Here is a 27,923-nt window from a genome sequence, read left to right on the forward strand (position 1 = left end):
GAGTTACAGCGAAACACAGGGAAAGAGAAACAGAGCTAGAGAGAAACACAGAATGAAAGCAAAAGAGAAACAGCTAGAAATAGAACAACAGAGGAAAATAAAGAGTTAAGAGAGAAAGAAGCAGAGTGAGAGAGAAAAGGAAATAGCATGAAGATATTGAGAGGAAAATAAATAGACTTACCTGGAAGTAGGGAAATAGAGTGAAGGAAAGCAAGAAATAGAGTGAGAGAAAATGACTCAATGACACCAAATAAAGACAGGAGCCAAAGGGGGGCAGAGGGGGCGGGAGGGAATCTTAATTAAGGTGGATTCAACTACTATTGAATGACCATTTTTATTTACACTTCAGCAAAACACATGGAAACAACATATACAAATGCAAGTACAGATACAACCCATAGACACGCTGATAAAAGTACAGCTTCGTACACAGCAATACATGGAAACACGGCAGCAAATGCAAATACGGAACAATACAGGGAACCGCAAGCCAAATACACATTGAGACAATAGAACAGTTTTTCTGCTTCTGAAACATCCATTATATCTCATTTTATTGGTACAGGAAATGCAAAACAAAAGCAGCACATGTAAAATAGAACAGTCATCCACCACACGCACCTCCTACAGCTTGCACACAAACCCACCCTCACTCTCACCTCAAAGCACCTCCCAACAACCCCCAATCATCAACACACACTCGCAGCACTCCTCGGGAACGTGGTTCCCGGGAGCCTCCACACAAACCGGCCTGCCTGACGAAAATCCCGGTCCCTAGGCCGTCGGCACCCAAACTTTGGCGATGAACATCGCCTCGCAGACTGGCCGGGACCGAGGAAAAAAAAACCCAGCCGGGGTGGGGGAAATTAAAAAAACCCCCCCAGCTGGGGATTTTTTATTCTAAATTTAAAATGTGTTGAAAAACCTGAAAGGCAAAAGTCACGCACACAAGGTTACAACCAGTCAAACCAGTCAGCGCACACACACACACAGGCAAACACAAGCAAACACAGACAACTCTCATACACACACAGTCACTCTTCAGCGTACATGGTAGATTCCAGGAAACTTGTAGCATCAGCAAGCACAGAGATGCTAATCCTCCTCAGGGACCTGGAAGACAACAAGAGGTGGTCAACAAGGGCTTATCTGACAGCAAGTTATCCCCACTCCAGGCCCATATCTCCTATGCCCAAAACTCCACAGAAAAGAGGTGAACTCTGAAGTTTTACAACTGTTCTACCTCACTAAGACTATGTGCCAGGGCAGGGCAGCTCACACATAAGTGGCATAAGATAGCCTGATACAACATAGTCACATACAATAGCATACAGCATAAGCCAGCATAGTCACATACAACATATTCAGATACAATGTAGGCACATACAATATAAACCAACATAGTGAGATGCAATAGACTCAGATACAATGTAGGCACACACAATATAAGCCGACACTGAGAGACGCAATATTGGCGCATTCAACATTGGCACATACAACGTGAGCAGAGAGAGGTAGAATACAAGTGCTGACTTCAGATAACTCTGAAAGATACTGCAGGCACGTGAGGGGAATCTAATACCCTCCCTATAAAAGTCCAAGAGAATGGCATCTGAAAAGGCGGCGCTACCGAAGCTGAGAATGAAAACGGATGAAAACGCTCAAGTGTCCGTGTGCCGGCCTCAAAAAGTCAAAATGTAACGAGGCCGGAATAAGGATGATCTGGGAAAGTACGCGAGGAGAATACGGCCGATGTGGGCCGGAATGATGCAGATAAAGCGTCTGGATGTAACAAAGGCCTATCACACAGAAGACAAGGGACACAAACAACACAATGCAGACGCAGACAACACAGCAGACACAACTTGAAACTGCCAGGCAGCTTCACCTTATGGACCCAAGACTCCTAGCACAAGATGAGCCACAGGCTGATGACACCAAAGGAAAGAAAGCTTTAAGGCAATAGCACGTGATGATGAAACGGAACTCCTTACAAGAACTAGCGCCTAAGTTGTTAATACGATGCTCGAGAAGCTGGGTAGGCCGAGAGAAGGAAGCGATGACTGCCGGGGGACCGTGGCGACAGCTCTGGACCCGAAGGCGACCTCCTCGGGTAAAAACGTCCACGAGGATGTTGAGACTCAAAGACAGATGACGGCGCAAAACACGCGAGGACGCGGAACTGCCCTGCCCGGCAAAGCCTCCGGTGAGGCCGAGGTGAAACCCTCTCCCGTTACTTCCGAGGGGCCCGTCCCACTAGGGCTCTCTCCTCTAAGCTGACTTTGAATTGCCTCCTTTTGCAAAGCTTTTTCCCCTTATCTTTCACAAGATGAGTGGACAAAAATCCATCTTCAATGGAAAAGAACACATCCACTTCAGTGCTGCCATATCCAGTCTTGGGCTCTGCACCTCATGGTACCTAAGACAACAAAACAGAAAATGTGACAATTGCCTGACAGAAAACATAATCCCCAAGCCTCCCCTGCACCGCTACCCCGGCTCACCTCAGATCGCCATTTGACTCCTGAGGCTGCCCGGAAGGTACCTGCAAAAGGAAAAGGCACACATTTAGCGTGCTGTTACACACCGCTCACCTGAGTCATCCTGTCAAAATGTCAACTCACCTGCTTGCCTCTCTTCCCTGGTATGCGTAGGGCCGCAGCAGCTCCCACAAAGAAACAAAGCAAAAAGCAGGCTGAGTTACTGTGAAAACACAATTGCTCCAGTCTGACAGAACTCTGAAACATGTATATCTTAAACTTGTACCCACCAAGCTGCCAGGATCCAGGACTGGAACACCTTGCAAGTGGACCACCTAAAAAAAAAACCCCAAAAAAACTCAACAGTGTATGCTTAGAGTTGCACCAGAAATTGAGACCTGAGCAACAACTGCTTCCATCCACCAGTCAACACTCACCCTGTCTGCTTCACCTGGAGTGCCAATATCATATGTTATCTCCTAAAAATAAAGACAAAGAACAATGAAATACACCTCAACGTCAAGTTACTGCTGGTAATACTGTGCATGGGGAGAATGAGACCTAAAAGAAAAAAAGGCACCACAGTGTTCACAGCTTTCTCCATTCAGGTTTTTTAATTTTGCAGAAAATACAGAGGTTTTTTACTAACTGCACTCTCAATTATATCCAGACATCCAATGGACATGGAGGTCATTTTTCTACTCAGGGTAAGAAAGAGAATGGAGAAAAAAAAAAAAAAACAACAAAAAACAACCCCAAAGAAAACATAAGTTAATGGTTTCTGTGTAGAAGTCCACCGGAAGGGTGGTCAGTGCTCAGAGAATGGGAGTCTCCTGGAAAACAGAGAATGCTTGGTCTTTTTTCATGCTATCCTTTATCTTTTTCATATTAAAGCATGGCACAAATGAATTTAGTGTTCTTTGATGTCAGTCTTTTCCTGGTTTTTCTCTCCTTTAGGGTCAAACTTCCACATACTCTGGGTAAGAAATAGTATTTAAAAAAGGAACAAAGAAAACATGAAAAAATAAAAATTAAAAAAAAACTGAATAAAAATAAAAAGTTTTTAAAAATTAAAAATACAAAAAATAAAAACATAGAAATAAAATAAAAATCTAAAAAAAAATCTAAAAGTAATGTTAAAAAAAGCTAAAAATTAAAAATAAATATAAAATCTTTTAAAGAACACAAAACAACAGCTGGACTGGGATGAGGCCTTCCAGGGGCTTTGCTTCCTACTGGCTCCATCCTTTTGTACCAACTACCTGCAAGACGAAAAACAACAAGGATAAAGTTTCAAACAGGATGTCCTTGGTTGAGGCACTTCAAAATAAGATTGTTAACAAAAAGTCAGCCAAAAAAAGAGAGTCTGAAAATCAAGATATAAGCCTCACAGCTATTTAAAAACAAAACAAAACAAAAAAGCTGTCACTGGTGTGCATAACTTGCCAGCCCCTCATGGTTTGAAGTCCTTAGCATTTATTTTTACCAAGTTGACAACTAAAGCCTTGTAGAAAGGTTAAAAACAAAATCCTGGACAAAACCAGGCATTTTCCCAAGCCCCCTCAGTGTGGAGCTGTGTCAGCCCCAAGTGTTTGGTCCCCCAGCCCAGCCCAGAGCAGGCTCCAGCTGCTCCCCAGGGGGGGTCACCAAGGGACTCACTTGTTTGGAGCTGTAAATGCAGGTGCCCTGCACTGGAGTGCCAATAAATGTGAAATATGGGACTCTCATCATCAACAGTGACTGACCTTCCCTGGGGAGCCCCCTCACACAGGATGGGGCACTCTGCCATGGATTTAATCCATCTGCATCTGAAAGGAAGTCAGGACAAAAGTCAAAGTGCTGCAAGATAACTTGACAGCTCCAGACAATTTGTGTCAATCCAGGAATACCCTCTACAGCCCAACTACACCCCACACGACAAATTTCAAGCCCCCAGGACTTGTCCCATTCCCCCCACACCCAGACTGAGCAACAAGGCAGAGCAGCTCCAGGCCAAACACACCAACACCCGTGACACAGGACAAAAGGGGGGACACAACAGGGACAGAAATATCTCAGCAAGAAGAATGACCCTGAGGACCGAGACAACTCGCAATGAGATGACCGAGGTCAGACCGATGGGGAGCTGACCAGGCTCAGAGAACCCTGCAGGAAGAAGATGCCAACGGGATCACTCATCCCAAGAAACGCAGGGATGGATGCCTGAGAATCCTATGGTCAGAATCCTCCACTCAGCTGTGCACTTTTAGAAGACCTAACCTGCCAGAATGGATCACAGCAGTGCACAGCTGTGGATACAGCTCAGAACAAGACCTGGAAAGGCATCAGAGTGGATGGTTGTGAAGAGAGATGGATAAGGCACCAGCCTGGATGGTTGTGAAGGGAGATGGATCCTGATGTGTCTGAGCACCCGAGTCAAGGGTTTGATGCCTGGCCTGGTATCAGCACCAGGAACAGGGAGATGTTAAGAACGATGCCTGGGGTTTCTAACAGATCCCTCAAAGGGATAACACAACAGACACAGAGCGCACAACAGACAAGTGACACGACCTTGCCCTGGGACTGCTCTGCCCTGCACATCTCAGCACTGGGATCAAAAATGAGACTTTTCCTTTACACAGCCTAAGGGGTCACATCTTGGACATCCCCATCTCCAAACCTGATTTAAAAACCCCTCCTGGTGACCCCTGAACCCACACCCCACTTTCATCCCCTCTGTGGCTCCCAGCCCTCCACTTATCTCTCAGACATCTGGAGATGCAAATCCACGTCAGGTACAAAAAAAGGCCACCTCTCCCTCAGGGAAATTCCTGCTGTCATTGGGCTGTTATCTCACACTCAGCTACAATAAAGGAAAGCAAATGTGACCATGTGATCTCAGCAGCACATTGGCCAAAAACCAGCAATTCTGCTACTCACCACCTCCTGAGCACACCCAGGTCCTCGGGCCCTGTGCTCCAGCTGTGCTCAGACACCAACACTGCGGGGTGTGCCTGGGTTAAGAGCAGACAAGGTGATGTGGCACTGCTGAAACTTGAGCAGAGCCTCCCTCCTCCTCCCTGACACACCTCAACTCCTCGGCTGTTACCAAAGCCCACCTGGATGGCCCCTTCAAATGGAGAAGGTCAAGGCTTCACCACACAGTCCTGTAATGTTCCCACTGTCTGGTTGGTGAGGGGAGCTCGGCATCGTGTGAGTGGAACACCTAAAACACACAGCACTGGACGCTCAGAGTTCCACCAGCAAGTGAGGCTGGAGCAATAGTAACTGCTTCTGTCCACTCATCACTGCTCACCTCGTCCACTTCACCTTGACTGCTGATATCCAGCTTTGCCTCCTAAAAACAAAGACAAAGAGCAGTGCTGTAACATGGCCACCATTTACACTCCCCTGCAAACACAAACAGTGACTGACCTTCTCAGGGGAGCCCCCTCACACAGGATGGGGCACTCTGCCATGGATGTAATCCATCTGCATCTGAAACAAAGTCAGGACAAAAGTCAAAGTGCTGCAGGATCACTTGACAGCTCCAGACACTTTGTGTCACCCTCACTGTTTTTACTCCTGAGGGGTCCATCCCACAAGGGCTCTCTCCTCTCTCAGATAACTTTAAATTGCCTCCTGGCACTGAAAAGGTTTTTTCCCTTCTCCCAACCACCAGCCCCAGCAACTTAACTTTTGAATATGAGTGGACAAAATCCATCCTGGGCAGAAATGAACGTGTTGGCTCCGTGGATTTGAAGACGTTCTCTCAGTGCTGCCATATCCAAACTCCAGCTGTGCACCTCCTCACACTACCTGGAACCACAGAACAGAAAATGTGACTATTTCACTCCAGAAGAGTCACCCCCGGGGCTCCTCTGCACCGCTGTCCCGGCCCCCCCTCAGATCTTCCCCCCACTCCAGAGGCTGCCCAGAGTGAACCCAGCAAAAGGAAAAGGGACACACTGAGCACAGCACTCACCTCTGGGCCACCTGCCCAAGTGCCAACGCACCCACTCCCTCTATTCCCTGGCACACCTGGGGCAGCAGCAGCACCTGCAAAGAAACAAAAAAGGAAAAATTATGCTGAGTTACTATGAAACAGCAACCTCCCTGCTCTGCCTGAAGCACAGCACAAGTGAACCTTGATGTTGCACCCATCTACCCTCCTCTGGCATCCTGGGCCAGCACATCTGCCAAGGAAACCACCCAAAATAAATAAATAAAACCACTGAATGCTTAGAGTAGAACCAGAAGTGAGACTTCAGCAAAAGCAACTGCTTCTGTCCACCATCACTGCTCACCTCATCCACTTCACCTTGACTGCAGAGATCCAGCCTTAGCTCCTAAAAACAAAGACAAAGAGCAGTGCTGTAACATGGCCACCATTTACATTCCCCTGCAAACGCAAACAGTGACTGACCTTCTCAGGGGAGCCCCCTCACCCGGGATGGGGCACTCTGCCATGGATTTAATCCATCTGCATCTGAAACAAAGTCAGGACAAGAGTCAAAGTGCTGCAGGAGAACTCGACAGCTCCAGACACTTTGTGTCAATCCAGGAATACCCTCTACAGGCCAACTACACCCCACATGACAAATTTCAACTCCCCAGGACTTGTCCCATTCCCCCCACACCCAGACTGAGCAACAAGGCAGAGCAGCTCCAGGACAAACACACCAACCCCCGTGACACAGGACAGCACAAAAGGGAGGACACAACAGGGACAGAAATCTCTCAGCAAGAAGAATGACCCTGAGGACCGAGAGAACTCGCAATGAGATGACCGAGGTAAGACCCATGGGGAGCTGACCAGGCTCAGAGAACCCTGCAGGAAGAAGATGCCAACGGGATCACTGATCCCAAGAAAAGCAGAGATGGATGCCTGAGAATCCTAAGGTCAGAATCATCTACCTGTCTCTGCATTCTGACAAGACCTAATCCACCTGAATGGATCACAGCAGTGCACAGCTGTGGATACAGCTCAGAACAAGACCTGGAAAGGCATCAGACTGGACACTTGTGAAGAGAGATGGATCCTGATGTGTGTCTGAGCACCTGAGTCAAAGTTCAATGATATCAGTGCCTGGCCAAGGAACAAGGAGATGTTAAGAACAATGCCTGGGGTCTCCAAAAGACCCCTTGAAGGGTTAAGGCAAAAGACACACAAAACAAAACACACAAAAGACACAGAGTGCACAACAGAGAAGTGACACGACATGCCCTGGGACTGCTCTGCCCTGCACACCTCAGCACTGTGAGACCTTCCCTTCACGTGCCCTAAAGGGGTCACAGCTTGGACATCCCCATCTCCAAACCAGACCCAAAAATCCCTCCCGGTGACTCCCAACCCACACCCCACTTTCACCCCCTCTGTGGCTTTGAGCCCTTCACTTATCTCTGGGATGTCCAGGGATGAGAATCCACATCAGGGGCCAAGGAAGGCTGTCTCTGCCTCTGGGAAATTCCTGCTGTCTCAGTCAGGTGCCATAAAGAAAACCAAACATCCACGGATGATCTCAGCAGGGCTGTTGGGTGAGAGGATCTCAGTGTGAGACAAGTGACCACCTGAAACACACAAACAATAAGGGATGCTCAGAGTTGCACCAGAAACACCACTGCCCTGACCACACAAACATATCAATTTTAGAAAACACAAACAAAAGTCCAGCAAAAAAAAGCCAACTCTTATTATTCCTAGTCCATCTTCCAAATATAAAAAAAATAACCCCTATATCCATTCTCCTCAAAAAACCTCCAAAATACATACTCAGAACCCCCCAACTTAAAGACCTGCCTCTAACCAAAGAAGCATAAAACCCACATCTTTTAAACTATAAAAACTCATTAAGCTAACACATCAAAACCACAGAATTTTAGATCCTTAATCAACACCAGCACACCATATACACCAATCCCATCTCTACATACCAAATCAAAACCCATTTTCTATTACTAACATAACAAAAAAGTCACAACCTTTAACTGCAATAAAAACTAAAAACACCTAATTAGAAATAAAATAATTTCATTATAACTAAGCAAAAACTTCAAACAAACTTCCTCCAAAATAAACATTTTATCCACCAAAAAAACCTCAAACATTTAAAATAACTACTTCAAAAATGCCTTCTGTACCTTCCAGACTGATTTTGAGAGCTAAGCAAGGAAAGAAAAAGCACGCAGCCTGTTTTAAGAAAACAGTGTTTACTCCTGTGCATTCCCTGTCCAGTGTATTCAGCCCAAGCACAGACAGACTGCAGCACACAGATCTCCTTTGCTCTTAGTTAGTTTTAGCCAGCTAAAGAAAAGCCTTTTTTTTTCCCTTTTTCTTCTGACTGTTTAAACCTGCTGCAGACTGAAAAACCCAGAGAAGCACAACAATAAACAAATCAATCAACAAAAATAAAAATAGCACAAATACGCTTAAACTAACAGCACCAAAAACAATTATTCCTAACTCAATGAACCCATAATTCCTCAAAACCATCAAAACAAACAGACCACCTATAAATACACACAAAACCAAAAGACCCATTAGACTACAAACAGTATCCCCTAAATTATCCAAAACTATAAAACATATACCATAGCCAAGCAGGCTAAATAAACAAACCCCAATAACACAAAAAAATCATTTAATTGTAAATATTAAGAAACCCTAAAAAATTAACTACATCACACTGTCTCAAACCCACTAAAACAAACACTAGATGCTCCCTATGATAAAAGCCACCTGACTTATTTATTTATTTATTATTTATTTTATTTTATTTCTTAAATAAATAAACCTTCCTCTATACCTCACACCACAGCCTATTACACCACTGTAAACCTTAGACAATAAACCCTGGAAAAACACAATATCCCCCCAAAAACAATTCAAAACCAAACTCAGTTCAAAAATATTCTGACCATGTGAACTATGAATTCTAACATGAATTAAATACACCACATATCCCTCACCATACACCACCTACGAACAGAATAAAGCCACACAATAAATCACTAAAAACCACCAAACAGAAAAAAACAGCCCTACCCAACCTGAATCCCTCCATACAACACACAAAACCCCAATAACACATTTCAGAAGTCCCTCAAAAAGAGCTACTTAAATCATTTCTACCTCAAATACAAACAAACCCAACCATAAAGTTACCGTCACTCAAAAACCAAATTATATATAACAAATAATACTCCAAAAAGTCACACAAAATACTACATATCCCCTAAGTACATAACATTAAATAAAAGCCACACAAAAGTTCCACTATTCATTAAAATTCCAGGTAAAGAGAAAACTCCCCCACTTTAAACACAGACAACAACAGAAAAGGAGTTCCTTCGATCAATTTGAACTCCTTTTATCTCCATAACTCCTTTTTCTTCTGGGAGCACCGGGGAGGGATTGGTGAGACGAAGCTGAAAAGGTAAAAAGTCCCCCCAATAAACCCAAACTGGCTTATCTGTTTAGCATACAAGTTTGTCCCTCGTCGCTTCCTGAAGTAAAACTCCAAATCCAAGTGCTCCTGCAGTCACTTCATGAAGCACAGCCACAACCTAAATACAAATTTCTCACTCCTCACAGGTCGATACCGAATTCAGCTGAGGCTCCCCTTTTAAATTTCCCCTGGCTGGAACCGCCCCCTCATTATCCATCACAGCTCCACCTGTGCTGCTCTGTCCCCCCTCACTGTTCCCAGCTCCACCTGGGGCTGCTCTCTCCCCTCCCCATCCTGTGGCATCTCTCACCTGCAGCTGCTGCCACTCTAAGGGTGAGGGCAGAGGGGACTTGCTGTTCATTCCTGGGACGGTTCATTGTCTGCACCTGACACGATGGGGCACCGGGCTTCCCTTGCTGTGGATAAGGACCCCTCTTCTCCTGCAGGTGCCCGAGGCTGGAACGGGGATTCCACCTCTGAAAGTCCGTATGCATGAGGTTCATAATTCCCAAGGAAATTCCCCAGAAATCGTTACCCTTCATTTACAAATATTCCTTTGGAATCACTCTTAACGTGTCCTTCTGTGGAAGCGTTTCAAACGTTCATTGGAGAGTTCAGGAGCCGAGTTGGCTTGTTTATGACTTGGCTGACAAGCCCAGACAAAACCCAAACACCGAGAACCCCGGCTCCGCCCCCCGGCTCCGCCCCCCGGCTCCGCCCCCCGGCTCCGCCCCCCGGCTCCGCCCCCCGGCTCCGCCCCCCGGCTCCGCCCCCCGGCTCCGCCCCCCGGCTCCGCCCCCCGGCTCCGCCCCCCGGCTCCGCCCCCCGGCTCCGCCCCCCGGCTCCGCCCCCCGGCTCCGCCCCCCGGCTCCGCCCCCCGGCTCCGCCCCCCGGCTCCGCCCCCCGGCTCCGCCCCCCGGCTCCGCCCCCCGGCTCCGCCCCCCGGCTCCGCCCCCCCGGCTCCGCCCCCCCGGCTCCGCCCCCCCGGCTCCGCCCGCCCCGGCTCCGCCCCCCCGGCTCCGCCCCCCCGGCTCCGCCCCCCGGCTCCGCCCCCGCCCTGCCCTGCCCTGCTCTGCCCGGGATGGGGGCGGGACCAAACTTCCACATACTCGGGGGAAAAAAAAGAGTAAGGAAAAAAAAAAGGAACAATGAAAACATGAAAAAAATATTATAAAATAAAATAAAACAAAATGAAAATTTTAAAAAAACCTCAAAAGTTATTAAAAAAGAAAAAATATAAATAAAATCTAAAATAAATTTAAAATATAATTTAAAAATTTAAAATACAAAATAAATAACATGAATGCAAAAACTGAAATAATATCCATAAATTTAAAAAAAAATAAAAGTCACTAAGATTTTAAATAGTAAAAAAGAAAAATTTTTAAATTTTAAAAATAAATAATAGACTAAAAATATAAAAATTAAAGAAATAAACCAAAAGCATTTTAAAAAGACAAAAAATATATTAAAACATTAACCACAATACAATATTTAACATAAAATACAAAAATCAAAAATTAAAAAAAAAAATAAATAATAAGTAAAATAAAATACGAAATTAAATAAACACACCCCTCCCCTGATGCCACTGCCTAACACAGGCCCCAGGAGTTTTCTTGATTAGGCAGGGATAGGGAAAACAAACCCAGTGCCTCCCAAAAAATAAGGTTTTCTAGAAAATTCTTGGAAACAAATTCTGTTTTAGCAGGAAGCTCACTTGGGATCAACATCCACATGTGCCAAGGCAGGAAAGAACCACCTCATTGTGTCCAAGGAACAGCAACTAGGCCGGGATTTAAGTTTTAATGGAACTTATGTAATTAAAAACACACTCAGTTGAACTTGAGAACGAGATGAATCGAGGCAATTAAACACCTTACAAGTTTTCCTGGGAATTCCTAGAATTCTGTGGATATGGTGCTGACACATTCCTGATTTACCAACCTTAATTGGGGAAATTTCCTTGGAAATGTCCCCTAAGAATTAGCAAAATTCCAATTAGGATAGAAAATAGGAAAAAAAATATAGCCTTACTAAAATCAGAGAGAGGAAAAACATCAAATAAAAGGAAGGAATAATATCTAACTCCCAGCTTGCCTGGAAAACAAGCTCAGGAATTTCTAACATGGAAAACTTTTGGAACAGCCAGGAAGTCTGTGGAAGTCCATGGAATGATGATTTCAAATCTGCTTCCTCTGCTCTGATTTTCCAGGGAAGAGGGAGTTAAACATGCCAATTTACTCCTATTCCAGAAGGATCTCTCATTTGTGGGAGTAACAATCCAAAGAAATTCCAATCTTACTTGGATTTGACAGATGAAACTCCCAGCAGAGATGGGAAGTTTCAGTGGAACCAAAGAGCCACAATTCCTGGAATAACAAAATTCAACTCAGCAAAAGTCAGGAATTCTATTGACAAATCCATGGAGGAGGAGGAGGAGGATGACACCAGGAACACAAACCAGCTGAAAGCAACGATTTACTGTAAAGGGCTGGAAATCAAACTGACAGTCTCTGGTTATGGTCAGGCGTTTCTCCAGGAGTCAGAGAGAAAAGTGGGAACCTTGGACTGGGATAAGGCCTTCCAGTGCCTCCACTTCCTACTGGCTCTCTCCCTTTTTGCCAACTACCTGCAAAAGGAAAAACAGCAGGAATAAAGTTTCAAACAGGAGGTCCTTGGTTCAGGCAGACTGAAGTGCAGCTCCCAGGGAGCGAGTCCAGGCTGGGCCCAGGGGAGCTCCGGGAATCTGGGATTGCCCGAGGGATTAAAGGGCTGGAAAAGCAGGACCCACCTGCCGGGTTTAGTGCTGGGACACAGCAAGGCCTCGGCTCAGGGGCAGCAGTTGGAGCTGGGACTGCAGGAGAACACCCCAAAGCCGGGTCAAACATCCAGCATGACATGCAGCACGCTCCAGGAGAAACTCAGGTGGGAGAAGCCCCCGGATGCTCCGTGTTCCTTCTCCTTGGCAGCTTTGCCAGGGCCTCCCTCAGAATGCTGACCTCACCCTGCAGCTCCTACAAAATAGGAGAACTTATGGAAATCACCCAGCAATCCATGGATTTCCAGGTATTAAGAAACCAAAGCAGCTGCCTCTCAGTGGTGTCCCCAAGGCCCAGCAGTGCCCAGCACCTCTGACTGGAATTTGAGGGGTCCCAGCACAGCCCCAGAGCAGCAGAAAAACCCACCTCCAGACTCACCAGAGAGATGACAGGAGGGCCCTCCCTGCGATGCCTGCTGAGCCAAGTGGAGCTGGCAGGGTGACCCGTGGACATTCTGCGTTCACCTTTCAACAGAGTCAATGCAGAAACAGAACAAATCTCTCTCAGAGTCGAGATCCCTTCAGGTGCACCTGGAGATGCTGCAGTGTCCTTCAGCAGCCAGAGCAGAACAGAGTTTCTACTGTGCTGTAAGTGAGAAATACAATTGAATCAGAAGAAAATAAAAGGAAGCACCTCTCCCTCCATGCTTTTTATATTAAAAAAATCATGCATCAGAATTTTTAACCGTTCATTCTTGCTTTACACTGTGTAAATTACGAGCACTCAACTTCCAGCCTGAAATTGCAACAGCCCCTCAGGCTGACTGAGCTCAGCCAGACCACCAGAATCACTGAATTGTGGAAGGGAAAGCTCATCCCATTCCAGCCCCACCCAGGGCACGGACACCTTCCACCAGATCCAGGGGCAGCCACAGCTTCTCTGGGGAACCTGCGCCAAGGCCCCGCCGCCCTCACAGGGAACAATTCCTTCCTGATATTTAATCCAAACCGGCCTCCCTTCATCCTGATGAAGCCGTTCCCCTTGTCCATCACTGCGTGTCTTTGTGAGAAATCCCTCTCCATTAGGGCATAAGCGGCTGGCACAGACCCCCCCAGATCAATGTTCTCGGGGCCCTCGGGGCCACACGAGCACTGCGGGCGTTTTACCGGCTTCTCCTGCCGCCTTCCCCGGGAGCCCCGGCTCGGCTCCAGCTCCGGGCACAGCGGCAGCGTGTCCCGCCCGCCCGCCCGCCGGCGGATCGGCAGCGGCCCCGACACCGCCTTGAATGGCCCGCCGAGGAAGCAGCAGTGAGGGCGGACACCGGCCGGGAGCGCCCGGAACGGCCCCCGGCTCGGGCGGGCGCGGCTCGTTCGGGGAAAGTCGGCTGGGCTCGGCTGTTCGGGGAAACCCGGCGATTTCCGTCAGTAGTCGGCAATTCTCGGCTGTTCGGAGAAACTCGGTCATTTCCGTCAGCAGTCGGCTATTCTCGGCTGTTCGGCTACACTCGGCGATTTCCGTCAGCAGTCGGCTCTTCTCGGCTGTTCGGTACCTCTCGGTCATTTTCGTCACACCTCGCCTTTTTTGGTGGCAGAGAGCATTACGTCACTTTCGCCCCTCCCCGCCGCCATCTTTGGAAGGTCAACAGCAGCGAGCCGAGCCGCCATCTTGGTTGTGGCGCCCCTTAAGGCCCCCCATAGGTGTCTAACACAGAAGCCTGACTAAAATGAGTAACCCGAACCCGCCTGCGGCGTGGCTGAATCCACAGCCCGTGTCCCTACACCTGGAAACGCCACACAAAATTGTTCCCGGGCGGCGCCATGGTCGGGATTTTTGTGCAGGCAGTTAACTAGACGCACATGGTGGGGTCCTCATTTTTCCCGCCCTTTTCGCCGCCATCTTTGGAAGGTCAAGCGCCGCGAGTCGCGCCGCCATCTTGGTTGTGGCAACCCTCCCCAAATGTCCCCCTTGGCTGCTCGCAAAGGCGCTGGACTACATCGACTGCCCAAACACTGCCGTGGCGCCGCTCAGCCCCCATCCCGTGTCCACGCACCTGCGTATGCCGCGGAAAAACCGCTCCCGGGCCGCTCCCTGGTCCAGGTCGCGCGCAGGCAGCCGGCTGCCACGTGTCCGGGATCTTTGCATTTTTTTCCCGCCTTTTTGGCCGTGATCTTTCGGTCCTCGGGCGGCAGCACTGCCCCTGAACTCAGAGACCGGGGCTGCTGCTCACCTCGGGTACCGGCACGGGGGAGAATTGCAGTACCGCTGTATGTCCACAGGATGGCAGCACTGCCGCACAGCTCTCGGGACGGGCGCGGGGGGAAGCTGCAGTACCGATCTTTATCCACAGGATGGCAGCATTGCCTTACAGATCAGCTCGGGGGGAGCTGCAGTACCGATCTTTATCCACAGGATGGCAGCATTGCCTTACAGATCGCCTGCCATCAACGAAACCAAATCCAAAAAAGCCTTCGGTTTAGGCTGCATTTCAAAATAACTTCTATTTCTTACTTTGATATATCTAATAACCATTACAAATTTATCTATTATATCATGTACATTATATTAAGTATATTTTACATATTATAATTAATAGAACAAGTAATAATATAGTGTATCAATACTGTACCTATTCCTATTATCTTTCATATTTTATAGTTCTCATACTGTAACTTATATTTTTATTTTTTTGTATTATTTTCAATTCGTATTTACTTCTTTCCATTTTTACTGATATTTTAAACTATATGAATTCATTGACCTAACAAATCAGAACCATAGTTAATTAGAATTGAATGAGCCTGGTTTTCTAAGAGATAAATATTTAGTCTTTATTAAAATAATATGGGCATATTTTCTCTTTCTGTGTGCTTTTGGGGAGAGGGGGTTTGTTTTGGATTTCTTGGCTAATAAACAAGGAGGTTCAAAGAGCTACAAAATAAAATGTCCATATTATTTTATCTCTGCCTCTGAAATACACCTCCACATCAAGTTTCTGCTGGTAATACTGTGCATGGGTAGAATGAGACCTGAAAGGAAAAAACAGGCACCACGGTGATCACAGCTTTCTCGGTTCAGGTTTATTAATTTAGCAGAAAATACAGAGTATTTAGTAACTGCACTCTCAATTATATCCAGACGTCCAGCAGACAGGGAGGTCATTTCTCAACTTCTTCCTTGCTGAGAGCCAACCTCCCACATACTCGGGGAAAAAAGGGGGTAGATTTTATACATCTGCACCTGAAACAAAGTCAGGACAAAAGTCAAAGTGCTGCAGGGAAACCTGACCTCTCCAGACACTTTGTGTCCATCTAGGGATACCCTCTACAGCCCAACTACACCCTACATGACAAATTTCAAGTCCCCAGGACTTGTCCCATTCCCCCTACACCCAGACTGAGCAACAAGGCAGAGCAGCTCAGGCCAAACACACCAACACCCGTGACACAGGACAGGACAAAAGGGGGGACACAACAGGGACAGAAATATCTCAGCAAGAAGAATGACCCTGAGGACCGAGAGAACTCGCAATGAGATGACCGAGGTAAGACCCATGGGGAGCTGACCAGGCTCAGAGAACCCTGCAGGAAGAAGATGCCAACGGGATCACTGATCCCAAGAAATGCAGAGATGGATGCCTGAGAATCCTACGGTCAGAATCCTGTACCTGTCTCTGCATTCTGACAAGACCTAATCCGCCTGAATGGATCACAGCAGTGCACAGCTGTGGATACAGCTCAGAACAAGACCTGGAAAGGCATCAGCCTGGATGCTTGTGAAGAGAGATGGATTCTGAGGAGCCTCTGAGCTCCCGAGTCAAAGGTTTGATGCCTGGCCTGGTATCAGCACCAGGAATAGGGAGATGTTAAGAATGATGCCTGAGGTCTCCAAAAGACCCCTTGAAGGGTTAAGGCAAAAGACACACAAAACTAAACACACAAAAGACACAGAGTACACAACAGACAAGTGACACAACATGCCCTGGGACTGCTCTGCCCTGCACACCTCAGCACTGTGAGACCTTCCCTCTATGTGCCCTAAAGGGGTCACATCTTGGACATCCCCATCTCCAAACCTGATTTAAAAATCCCTCCTGGTGACCCCTGACCTCACACCCCACTTTCATCCCCTCTGTGGCTCCCAGCCCTCCACTTATCTCTGAGACATCTGGGGATGCCAATCCATGTCAAAAGCCAAAGAAGGTGCCTCTCCCTCGGGGAAATTCCTGCTGCCACTGGGCTAGTGTCTCTCAGTCAGCTACAATAAAGAAAAGCAAATGTGACCGTGTGATCTCAGCAGCACATGGGCCAAAAACCAGCAATTCTGCTACTCAACACCTCCTGAGCACACCCAGGGCCTCGGGCCCTGTGCTCCAGCTCTGCTCAGACACCAACATTGCGGGGTGTGCCTGGGTTAAGAGCAGACAAGGTGATGTGGTACTGCTGAAACTTGAGCAGACCCTCGCTCCTCCTCCCTGACACACCTCAACTCCTCGGCTGTTACCAAAGCCCACCTGGATGGCCCCTTCAAATGGAGAAGGTCAAGGCTTCACCACACAGTCCTGTAATGTTCCCACTGTCTGGTTGGTGAGGGGAGCTCGGCATCGTGTGAGTGGAACACCTAAAACACACAGCACTGGATGCTCAGAGTTCCACCAGCAAGTGAGGCTTGAGCAATAGTAACTGCTTCTGTCCACCCATCACTGCTCACCTCGTCCACTTCACCTTGACTGCAGAGATCCAGCTTTGCCTCCTAAAAATAAAGACAAAGAGCAGTGCTGTAACATGGCCACCATTTACACTCCCCTGCAAACACAAACAGTGACTGACCTTCTCAGGGGAGCCCCCTCACCCGGGATGGGGCACTCTGCCATGGATTGAATCCATCTGCACCTGAAACAAAGTCAGGACAAGAGTCAAAGTGCTGCAGGAGAACTCAACAGCTCCAGACACTTTGTGTCATCCTCTCTCTTTTTACTCCTGAGGGGTCCATCCCACTAGGGCACTCTCCTCTCTAAGATAACTTTAAATTGCCTCCTGGGACTGAAAAGGTTTTTCCCCTTCTCCCATCCACCAGCCCCAACACTCAGCATTTGGAATACGAGCAGACAAAATCCCTCCTCGACAGAAATGAACGTGTTGGCTCCGGGGATTTGGAGACGTTCCCTCGGTGCTGCCATATCCAAACTCCAGCTGTGCACCTCCTCACACTACCTGGGACCACAGAACAGAAAATGTGACTATTCCCCTCCAGAAGAGTCACCCCCAGGGCTCCTCTGCACTGCTGTCCCGGCTCCCCCTCAGACCTCCACCCACTCCAGAGGCTGCCCAGAGTGAACCCAGCAAAAGGAAAAGGGACACACTGAGCACAGCACTCACCTCTGGGCCACCTGCCCAAGGGCCAACGCACCCCCTCCCTCTATTCCTTGGCACACCTGGGGCAGCAGCAGCACCTGCAAAGAAACAAAAAAGGAAAAAATCATGGTGAGTTCCTGTGAAACAGCAACCTCCCTGCTCTGACTGAAGCGGGACACAAGTGAACCTTAATGTTCCACCCATCCACCCTCCTCTGGCGTCCTAGGCCAGCACATCTACCAAGGGGACCACCTAAAATAAATTAAAAAAAAAAACAACAGTGAATGCTTAGAGTTGCACCAGCAAGTGAGACTCCAGCAGTAGCAACTGCTTCTGTCCACTCATCACTGCTCACCTCATCCACTACACCTTGACTGCAGAGATCCAGCCTTCCTTCCTAAAAATACAGACAAAGAGCAGTGCTGTGACATGGCCACCATTTACATTCCCCTGAAAACACAAACAGTGACTGACCTTCTCAGGGGAGCCCCCTCACCCGGGATGGGGCACTCTGCCATGGATTTAATCCATCTGCACCTGAAAGAAAGTCAGGACAAAAGTCAAAGTGCTGCAGGAGAACTCGACAGCTCCAGACACTTTGTGTCAATCCAGGAATACCCTCTACAGTCCAACTACACCCTACATGACAAATTTCAAGTCCCCAGGACTTGTCCCATTCCCCCTACACCCAGACTGAGCAACAAGGCAGAGCAGCTCCAAGCCAAACACACCAACACCCGTGACACAGGACAGGACAAAAGGGGGGACACAACAGGGACAGAAATATCTCAGCAAGAAGAATGACCCTGAGGACCGAGAGAACTCGCAATGAGATGACCGAGGTGAGACCCATGGGGAGCTGACCAGGCTCAGAGAACCCTGCAGGAAGAAGATGCCAACGGGATCACTGATCCCAAGAAACGCAGAGATGGATGCCTGAGAATCCTACGGTCAGAATCCTCCACTTGGCTGTGCACTTTTAGAAGACCTAATCTGCCAGAATGGATCACAGCAGTGCACAGCTGTGGATACAGCTCAGAACAAGACCTGGAAAGGCACCAGCCTGGATGGTTGTGAAGAGAGATGGATTCTGATGTGTGTCTGAGCACCTGAGTCAAAGTTCAATGGTATCAGTGCCTGGCCAAGGAACAGGGAGATGTTAAGAACGATGCCTGGGGTCTCCAAAAAACCCCTTGAAGGGTTGAGGAAAAAGACACACCACATAGGACACACGAAAGACACAGAGTGCACAACAGACAAGTGACACAACGTGCCCTGGGACTGCTCTGCCCTGTTCACCTCAGCACTGTGAGACCTTCCCTTCACGTGCCCTAAAGGGGTCACATCTTGGACATCCCCATCTCCAAACCTGACCCAAAAATCCCTCCCGGTGACTCCCAACCCACACCCCACTTTCACCCCCTCTGTGGCTTTGAGTCCTTCAATTATCTCTGGGATGTCCAGGGATGAGAATCCACATCAGGGGCCAAGGAAGGCTGTCTCTGCCTCAGGGAAATTCCTGCTGTCACCGGGCTGTTGTCTCTCAGTCAGGTGCCATAAAGAAAACCAAACATCCAGGGATGATCTCAGCAGGGCTGTTGGCTGGTGAGTGAAGAGATCTCAGTGTGAGACAAGTGACCACCTGAAACACACAAACAATAATGGAGGCTTAGAGTTGCACCAGAAACACCACTGCCCTGACCACACAAATATATCAATTTTAGTAAATGCAAACAAAAGTCCAGCAAAAAAAGCCAACTCTTATTACTCGTAGTCCATTTTCCAAATATAATAAAGATAACCCCATGTCCATTCCCCTCAAAAAACCTCCAAAATACACACCCAGAACCCCCCCAATTTAAAGACCTGCCTCTAACCAAGTAAGAACCATAAACCCCATGTCTTTTAAAATATAAATTCATTAAGCTAACACATCAAAACTACAGACTTTTAAATTCTTAGTCCACACTAATACACCATATACACCAATCCCATCACTATATACAAAATCAAAACCTATTTTCTATTTCTACTAACAAAACAAGAAAATCACAACTTTTAACTGCAATAAAACCTAAAAACACCTAATTAGAAGTAAAATTATCCCATTATAACTAACTCAAAACCCCAAACACTCCAAAACAAGTACCTGAAGTGCCAAAAACCATCAAATAGTTAAAATAACTCCTTCGAAAATGCCTTCTGTACCTTTCAGATTGATTTTGAGAGCAAAGCAAGGAAAGAAAAAGCACACAGCCTGTTTTAAGAGAACAGTGGTCACTCCTCTGCATTCCCTCTCCAGTGTATTCAGCTGAAGCACAGACAGACTGCAGCACACAGATCTGATGGCTCTTTGTTAGTTGTTAGTTTTAGGGCAGAGAAGTTCCTTGCACTGATTTTTTCCCCCCTTTTCTCAGGGCTCATTAAACCTGCTGCAGACTGAAAATCCCAGAGAAGCACCGAGAGCTGCACCTGCAGCCACAGGGCCTGAACCTCAGCATTTTATCAATGCTGGAAGAGCTGACAAGAGACCAAAGGAGCTACAACCCACAGCAAGGACATTCTGAATTTACCATCTCACCACAGAATAACAGAAAGTTTTATTATTTTATGTCATTCACTCTTTATGCTTGTGAGCACTTTGTTAAATAAATAGTTTTTCCCATTTTTCTCCAAAGAAGTTCTTTCCCAAACCAATTTAAGAGAGAGACCATTTTAGTTTACTCTCTAAAAAAAACCCACTCAAAAGTTTCCTCTCAGGTTTATCCTAAACCACAACAACAAACAATTCAATCCATAGAAATAAAAGTAGCACAAATATACTTTAATTAACAGCACCAAAAACAATTATTCCTAACTCAATGAACTCTTAATTCCTCAAAACCATCAAAACAAACAGACCACCTATAAATACACACAAAACCAAAAGATCCATTAGACTACAAACAATATCTCCTAAATTATCCAAAACTATAAAATGTATACTGTAGTCAAGCATGCTAAATAAACAAACCCCTATAACACAATAAAAAATCATTTAATTGTAAATATTAAGAAACCCTAAAAAATGAACTACATCACACTGTCCCAAACCCACTAAAACAAACACTACACCCTTGCCATGATAAAAGCCACCACTAAATAAATAAAAGCCTCCCCTATACCTTACACCACAGCCAATTACACCACTGTAAACCTTAGACAATAAACCCTGGAAAAACACAATATCCCCCAAAAATAATTCAACAACAAAACTCAGTTCAAAAACACTCTGACCAATATGAACTATGAAACCAAACATGAATTAAATACACCACATATCCCTCGTCAGACCGCCTACAAACAGAATAAAGCCACACAATAAATCATTAAAAACCACCAAACAGAAAAAACCAGCTCTACCCAACCTGGATCCCTCCATACAACACACAAAACCCCAATAACACATTTCAGAAGTCTCTCAAAAAAGCTACTTAAATCAGTTCTACCTCAAATACAAACAAACCCATCCATAAAGGTACCTTTGCTCAAAAACCAAATTATATATAACTAATAATACCAAAAAAAGTCACACAAAACACTACGCACCACCTAAGAACATCATATTGAATAAAAGCCACATAGAAGTGCCACTATTCATTAAAATTCCAGGTGAAAAGAAAATCCCTCCACTTTAAACACAGACAACAATAGAAAAAAGGAGTTTCTTCGATCAATTTGAACTCCTTTTGTCTCCATAACTCCTTTTTCGTCTGGGAGCACCGGGGAGGGTTTATTAAGATGAAGCTGAAAAGGAAAAAAAAGTCCCCTCTATAAACCCACACTGGTTGACCGTGTGCTGTTGCTCAGTGTAAAGGTTTGATCCCCATCGCCTCCCAAGTAACGCTCCAAACCCACGTGCTCCCCATGAACCACAGCCAGGACCTCAGCGTGAGCTCCTCACTCCCCACGGCTGGATACCAGAATGAGCTGGGGCTGCCCTCTTCACCTGGAACCGCCCCATCATTATCCATCACAGCTCCACCTGGGGCTGCTCTCTCCCCTCCCCATCCTGTGGCATCTCTCACCTGCAGCTGCGGCCAGCCCGAGGGTGAGGCAGAGGGGACTTGCTGTTCATTCCCGGGACGGTTCATTGTCTGCACCTGACACGATGGGGCACCGGGCTTCCCTTGCTGTGGATAAGGACCCCTCTTCTCCTGCAGGTGCCCGAGTCTGGAAATGGGATTCCACCCCCGAAAATCCATATGCCTGAGGTTCATAATTCCTAAGGAAATTCCCCAGAAATCGTTACCCTTCATTTACAAATATTCCTTTGGAATCACTAATAACTTGTCTTTCTGTGGAAGCGTTTTAAACATCCATTGGAGAGTTCAGGAGCCGAATTGGCTTGTTTATGACTTGGCTGACAAGCCCAGACAAAACCCAAACACCGAGAACGCCGGCCCCCCCCCGGCTCCGGCCCCCCCCCGGCTCCGCCCCCCCCGGCTCCGCCCCCCCCGGCTCCGCCCCCCCCGGCTCCGCCCCCCCGGCTCCGCCCCCCCCGGCTCCGCCCCCCCCGGCTCCGCCCCCCCCGGCTCCGCCCCCCGCCCTGCCCTGCCCTGCCCGGGATGGGGGCGGGACCAAACTTCCACATGCTCGGGGGAAAAAAGAGTAAGGAAAAAAAAAAGGAACAATGAAAACATGAAAAAAAATATTATAAAAAAAAAAAAAAAAAAAAATCTCAAAAGTTAATAAAAAAGTAATAAAAGAAAAGAAATAAAATCTAAAATAAATTTAAAATATAATTTAAAATTTTAAAAATACAAAATAAATAACATGAATGTAAAAACTGAAATAACATCCATAAATTTAAAAAAAAAATAGTCATTAAGATTTTAAATAGTAATAAAGAAAAATTTGAAAAATTTAAAAATAAATAATAGACTAAAAACATAAAAATTAAAGAAATAAACCAAAAGCATTTTAAAAAGACAAAACAAAAAAATTTAAAACATTAACCACAATACAATATTTAACATAAAATACAAAAATCAAAAAGTAAAAAATAAAATAAACGATAAGTAAAAAAAATTACGAAATTAAATAAACACAGCCCTCCCCTCATGCCACTTCCTAACACAGGCCCCAGGAGTTTTCTTGATTAGGCAGGGATAGGGAAAACAAACCCAGTGCCTCCCAGAAAATAAGGTTTTCTAGAAAATTCCCAGTTTTGCTTGGAAACAAATTCCGTTTTAGCAGGAAGTTCACTTTGGATGAACAGCCACATGTGCCAAGGCAGGAAAGAACCACCCCCTTGTGTCCAAGGAACAGCAACTAGGCCAGGATTTAAGTTTTAATGGGACTTATGTAATTAAAAACACACTCAGTTGAACTTGAAAACGAGATGAATCGAGGCAATTAAACACTTTACAAGTTTTCCTGGGAATTCCCAGAATTCTGTGGATATAGTGCTGACACATTCCTGATTTACCAACCTTAACTGGGGAAATTTCCTTGGAAATGTCCCCTAAGAATTAGCTAAATTCCAACTTGGATGAAAAATAGGAAAAAATAAATATTGCCTTACTAAAATCAGAGAGAGGAAAAACATGAAATAAAAGGAAGGAATAATATCCAACTCCCAGCTTGCCTGGAAAACAAGCTCAGGAATTTCCAACATGGAAAACTTTTGGAACAGCCAGGAAGTCTGTGGAAGTCCATGGAATGATGATTTCAAATCTGCTTCCTCTGCTCTGATTTTCCAGGGAAGAGGGAGTTAAACATGCCTATTTACTCCTATTCCAGAATGATTTCTAGTTTGTGGGAGTAACAATCCAAAGAAACTCCAATCTTACTTGTATTTGACAGATGAAACTCCCAGCAGAGATGGGAAGTTTCAGTGGAACCAAAGAGCCACAATTCCTGGAATAACAAAATTAGACTCAGCAAAAGTCAGGAATTCTATTGACAAATCCATGGAGGAGGAGGAGGAGGATGACACCAGGAACACAAACCACCTGAAAGCAACGATTTACTGTAAAGGGCAGGAAATCAAATGGACAGTCTCTGGTTCTGATCAGGCGTTTCTCCAGGAGTCAGAGAGAAAAGTGGGAACCTTGGACTGGGATAAGGCCTTCCAGGGGCTCCACTTCCTACAGACTCTCTCCTTTTTTCCAACTACCTGCAAGAGGAAAAACAGCAGGAATAAAGCTTTAAACAGGAGGTCCTTGGTTCAGGCAGACTGAAGTGCAGCTCCCAGGGAGCGAGTCCAGGCTGTGCCCAGGGGAGCTCCGGGAATCTGGGATTGCCCGTGGGATTAAAGGGCTGGAAAAGCAGGACCCACCTGCCGGGTTTAGTGCTGGGACACAGCAAGGCCTCGGCTCAGGGGCAGCAGTTGGAGCTGGGACTGCAGGAGAACACCCCAAAGCCAGGTCAAACATCCAGCATGACACGCAGCACGCTCCAGGAGAAACTCAGGTGGGAGAAGCCCCCGGATGCTCCGTGTTCCTTGTCCTTGACAGCTTTGCCAGGGCCTCCCTCAGAATGCTGACCTCACCCTGCAGCTCCTACAAAATAGGAGAACTTATGGAAATCACCCAGCAATCCATGGATTTCCAGGTATTAAGAACCAAAGCAGCCGCCTCTCAGTGGTGTCCCCAAGGCCCAGCAGTGCCCAGCACCTCTGACTGGAATTTGAGGGGTCCCAGCACAGCCCCAGAGCAGCAGAAAAACCCACCTCCAGACTCCCCAGAGAGATGACAGGAGCGCCCTCCGTGCGATGCCTGCTGAGCCAAGTGGAGGTGGCAGGGTGACCCATGGACATTCTGTGTTCACCTTTCAACAGAGTCAATACTGAAACAGAACAAATCTCTCTCGGTGTCGAGATCCCTTCAGGTGCACCTGGAGATGCTGCAGTGTCCTTCAGCAGCCAGAGCAGAACAGGGTTTCTACTGTGCTGTAAGTGAGAAATACAATTGAATCAGAAGAAAATAAAAGGAAGCACCTCTCCCCCTGCTTTTTATATTAAAAAAACCATGCAGTAGAATTTTTTTAAGCGCTCATTCTTGTTTTACACTGTGTAAATTACGAGCACTCAACTTCCAGCCTGAAATTGCAACAGCCCCTCAGGCTGACTGACCTCAGCCAGACCACCAGAATCACTGAATTGTGGAAGGGAAAGCTCATCCCATTCCAGCCCCACCCAGGGCACGGACACCTTCCACCAGATCCAGGGGCAGCCACAGCTTCTCTGGGGAACCTGTGCCAGGGCCCCGCCGCCCTCCCAGGGAACAATTCCTTCCTGATATTTAATCTAAACCGGCCTCTGAGGCATAAATTGAAAAATCACAACTAATCCTTTATAGTAAATTAAAGAGCATATACAGTATAATAGAATATATTCCAAGTAGTATTTTAAAATATATAAGATAGCATTTAGTAATACTGTGCTTATTACTTTTTTGCATATATTTAAACATTACAAATATGAAACCTTCAGCACAATCAGAAAATGAACTACAAGAACTAACCTAAACAACAGAAAAACAGCGTTAAGAGCACAAGTAAAGAAAAGAACACAGACTCTAAAACAATATGTTCTCTTAAAATTGTGCCAAAAAAGCCAAAGCACACATGAGAAAGATAAAGGTGAAAAAAATAATAAAAAATGACCCCCACCACGGCCTGGAGACCACCACCACTAAACACTGAGCGTGCCCAGAAAAGCATAAAGTAATCACCATATCAAACGAAAATAAGCAAGATCAAAAAATAAATATGTATGAAGAAAGTCTGTAAGATATCCTGCATATGTAAAACCTCAGAAAATAAGAAAGGGGGCAAATCCCCTGGGGGGTATGCGTGTCTTTGATAAAATTATTCCCCACGCCAATAAATACAAACCGCTCTAACAACTCGGATTAGTTGTGGAGTTCTTTCCGCGTCGTTTCAGCCTCCCTTCATCCTGATGAAGCCGTTCCCCTTGTCCATCACTGCGTGTCCTTGTGAGAAATCCCCCTCCATTAGGGCATAAGCGGCTGGCACAGACCCCCCCAAATCAATGTTCCGGGGGCTCTCGGGGCCACACGAGCAATCCGGGCGTTTTACCGGCTTCTCCTGCCGCCTTCCCCGGGAACCCCCGGCACGGCTCCAGCGCCAACAGCGAGTGCTCCAGCTCCGGGCACAGCGCCAGCGTGTCCCGCCCGCCCGCCGGGGGATCGGCAGCGGCCCCGACACTACCTTCGAATGGCCCGCCGAGGAAACGGCAGTGACGGAACAGCGGTCCGGGGCCGCCCCGAACTGCCCTCGGCTCGGCTGGGCGCGGCTCGTTCGGTTCGGCTGAGAGGGGCGACGTTCGGGGAAACTCGGCTGGGTTCGGCTGTTCGGGGAAACCCGGCGATTTCCGTCAGTAGTCGGCTCTTTTCGGCTGTTCGGAGAAACTCGGTCATTATCGTCAGCCGTCGGCTATTCTCGGCTGTTCGGGGAAACCCGGCGATTTCCGTCAGTAGTCGGCTCTTTTCGGCTGTTCGGAGAAACTCGGTCATTTCCGTCAGCCGTCGGCTATTCTCGGCTGTTCGGCTATACTCGGCGATTTCCGTCAGCCGTCGGCTCTTCTCGGCTGTTCGGTACCTCTCGGTCATTTTCGTCACACCTCGCCTTTTTTGGTGGCAAAGAGCATTACGTCACTTTCGCCCCTCCCCGCCGCCATCTTTAGAAGGTCAAGAGCAGCGAGCCGAGCCGCCATCTTGGTTGTGGCGCCCCTTAAGACCCCCCATAGGTGTCTAACACAGGCGCCTGACTAAAATGAGTAACCTGAACCCGCCTGCAGCGTAGATGAACCCACAGCCCGTGTCCCTACACCTGGAGACGCCACAGAAAATTGTCTCCGGGCGGCGCTGTGGTCGGGATTTTTGTGCAGGCAGTCTGATAAACACACATGGGGGGGTCCTCATTTTTCCCGCCCTTTTCGCCGCCATCTTTGGAAGGTCGAGCGCCGCGAGCCGCGCCGCCATCTTGGTTGTGGCACCCTCCCCAAATGTCCCCCTCGGCTGCTCGCACAAGCGCCTGACAACATCGACTGCCCAAACACTGCCGTGGCGCCGCTCAGCCCCCATCTCTTGTCCACGCACCTGCGTATGCCGCGGAAAAATCGCTCCCGGGTGGCTCCGTGGTCCGGGTCGCGCGCAGGCAGCCGGCTGCCACGTGCCCTGGGTCCCCTCATTTTTTTTTCCCCTTTTTTGGCCGTGATCTTTCGGTCCTCGGGCAGCAGCACTGCCCGTGAGCTCACAGCCCGGGGCTGCTGCGCACCTCGGGTACCGGCACGGGGGAGAATTGCAGTACCGCTGTATGGCCACAGGATGGCAGAACTGCCGCACAGCTCTCGGGACGGGCACGGGGGACAGTTGCAGTACCGATCTTTATCCACAGGATGGCAGCATTGCCTTACAAATCAGCTCGGGGGGGAGCTGCAGTACCGATCTTTATCCACAGGATGGCAGCATTGCCTTACAGATCGGCCAGGGGGGGAGCTGCTGTACCGCTCTGCGTGCACACGGTGGCAGCACTGCCGCAGGGAGCGGAGGCAAAAAAGAACGTGGCCAAAATTCCCCTTCCAAACATCCTCTAAAATAAATGCCCCAAAAGCTCCCCAACCCCAACAACTACGAGAACCCTGCCATCAACCAAACCGAATCCAAAAAAGCCTTCAGTTTAGGCTGCATTTCAAAATTACTTCTATTTCTTATTTTGATATATCTAATAACCATTACAAATTTATCTATTATATCATGTACATTATTTTTAAGTATATTTTACATATTATAATAAATGGAACAAGTAATAATATAGTGTATCAATAGTGTATCTATTCCTATTATCTTTCATATTTTATAGTTCTCATTTTGTTACTTATATTTTTATTTTTTG

General features: G+C 47.2%; 3 long non-coding RNA genes across 3 annotated transcripts in view; all 3 read right to left on the reverse strand.

The window, feature by feature from the left end:
- LOC310910838 overlaps positions 1–17,571 on the reverse strand; it is a 53,540-nt gene extending 35,969 nt beyond the window's left edge. Inside the window, exons 1-2 of the long non-coding RNA XR_014590405.1 lie at positions 17,496–17,571; positions 17,391–17,418 (exon numbers count right to left, since the gene is read on the reverse strand). This is a non-coding gene — a long non-coding RNA (uncharacterized lncRNA). The remainder of the gene's footprint in view (positions 1–17,390; positions 17,419–17,495) is intronic.
- LOC310910345 lies at positions 803–2,531 on the reverse strand. Its single transcript, XR_014590284.1, has 3 exons — positions 2,505–2,531; positions 1,995–2,419; positions 803–1,113 (listed from the first exon to the last, which is right to left on the reverse strand). It is a non-coding gene; the product is annotated as an uncharacterized lncRNA (long non-coding RNA).
- On the reverse strand, positions 3,500–4,594 carry LOC310910839. The gene is made up of 2 exons (XR_014590406.1): positions 4,226–4,594; positions 3,500–3,742 (listed from the first exon to the last, which is right to left on the reverse strand). It is a non-coding gene; the product is annotated as an uncharacterized lncRNA (long non-coding RNA).
- Positions 17,572–27,923: the final 10,352 nt, after the last annotated feature.

This window comes from Zosterops lateralis (genome assembly GCF_965231275.1).
Source record: "Zosterops lateralis genome assembly, chromosome: 6".
Lineage (NCBI taxonomy): Eukaryota > Metazoa > Chordata > Aves > Passeriformes > Zosteropidae > Zosterops > Zosterops lateralis.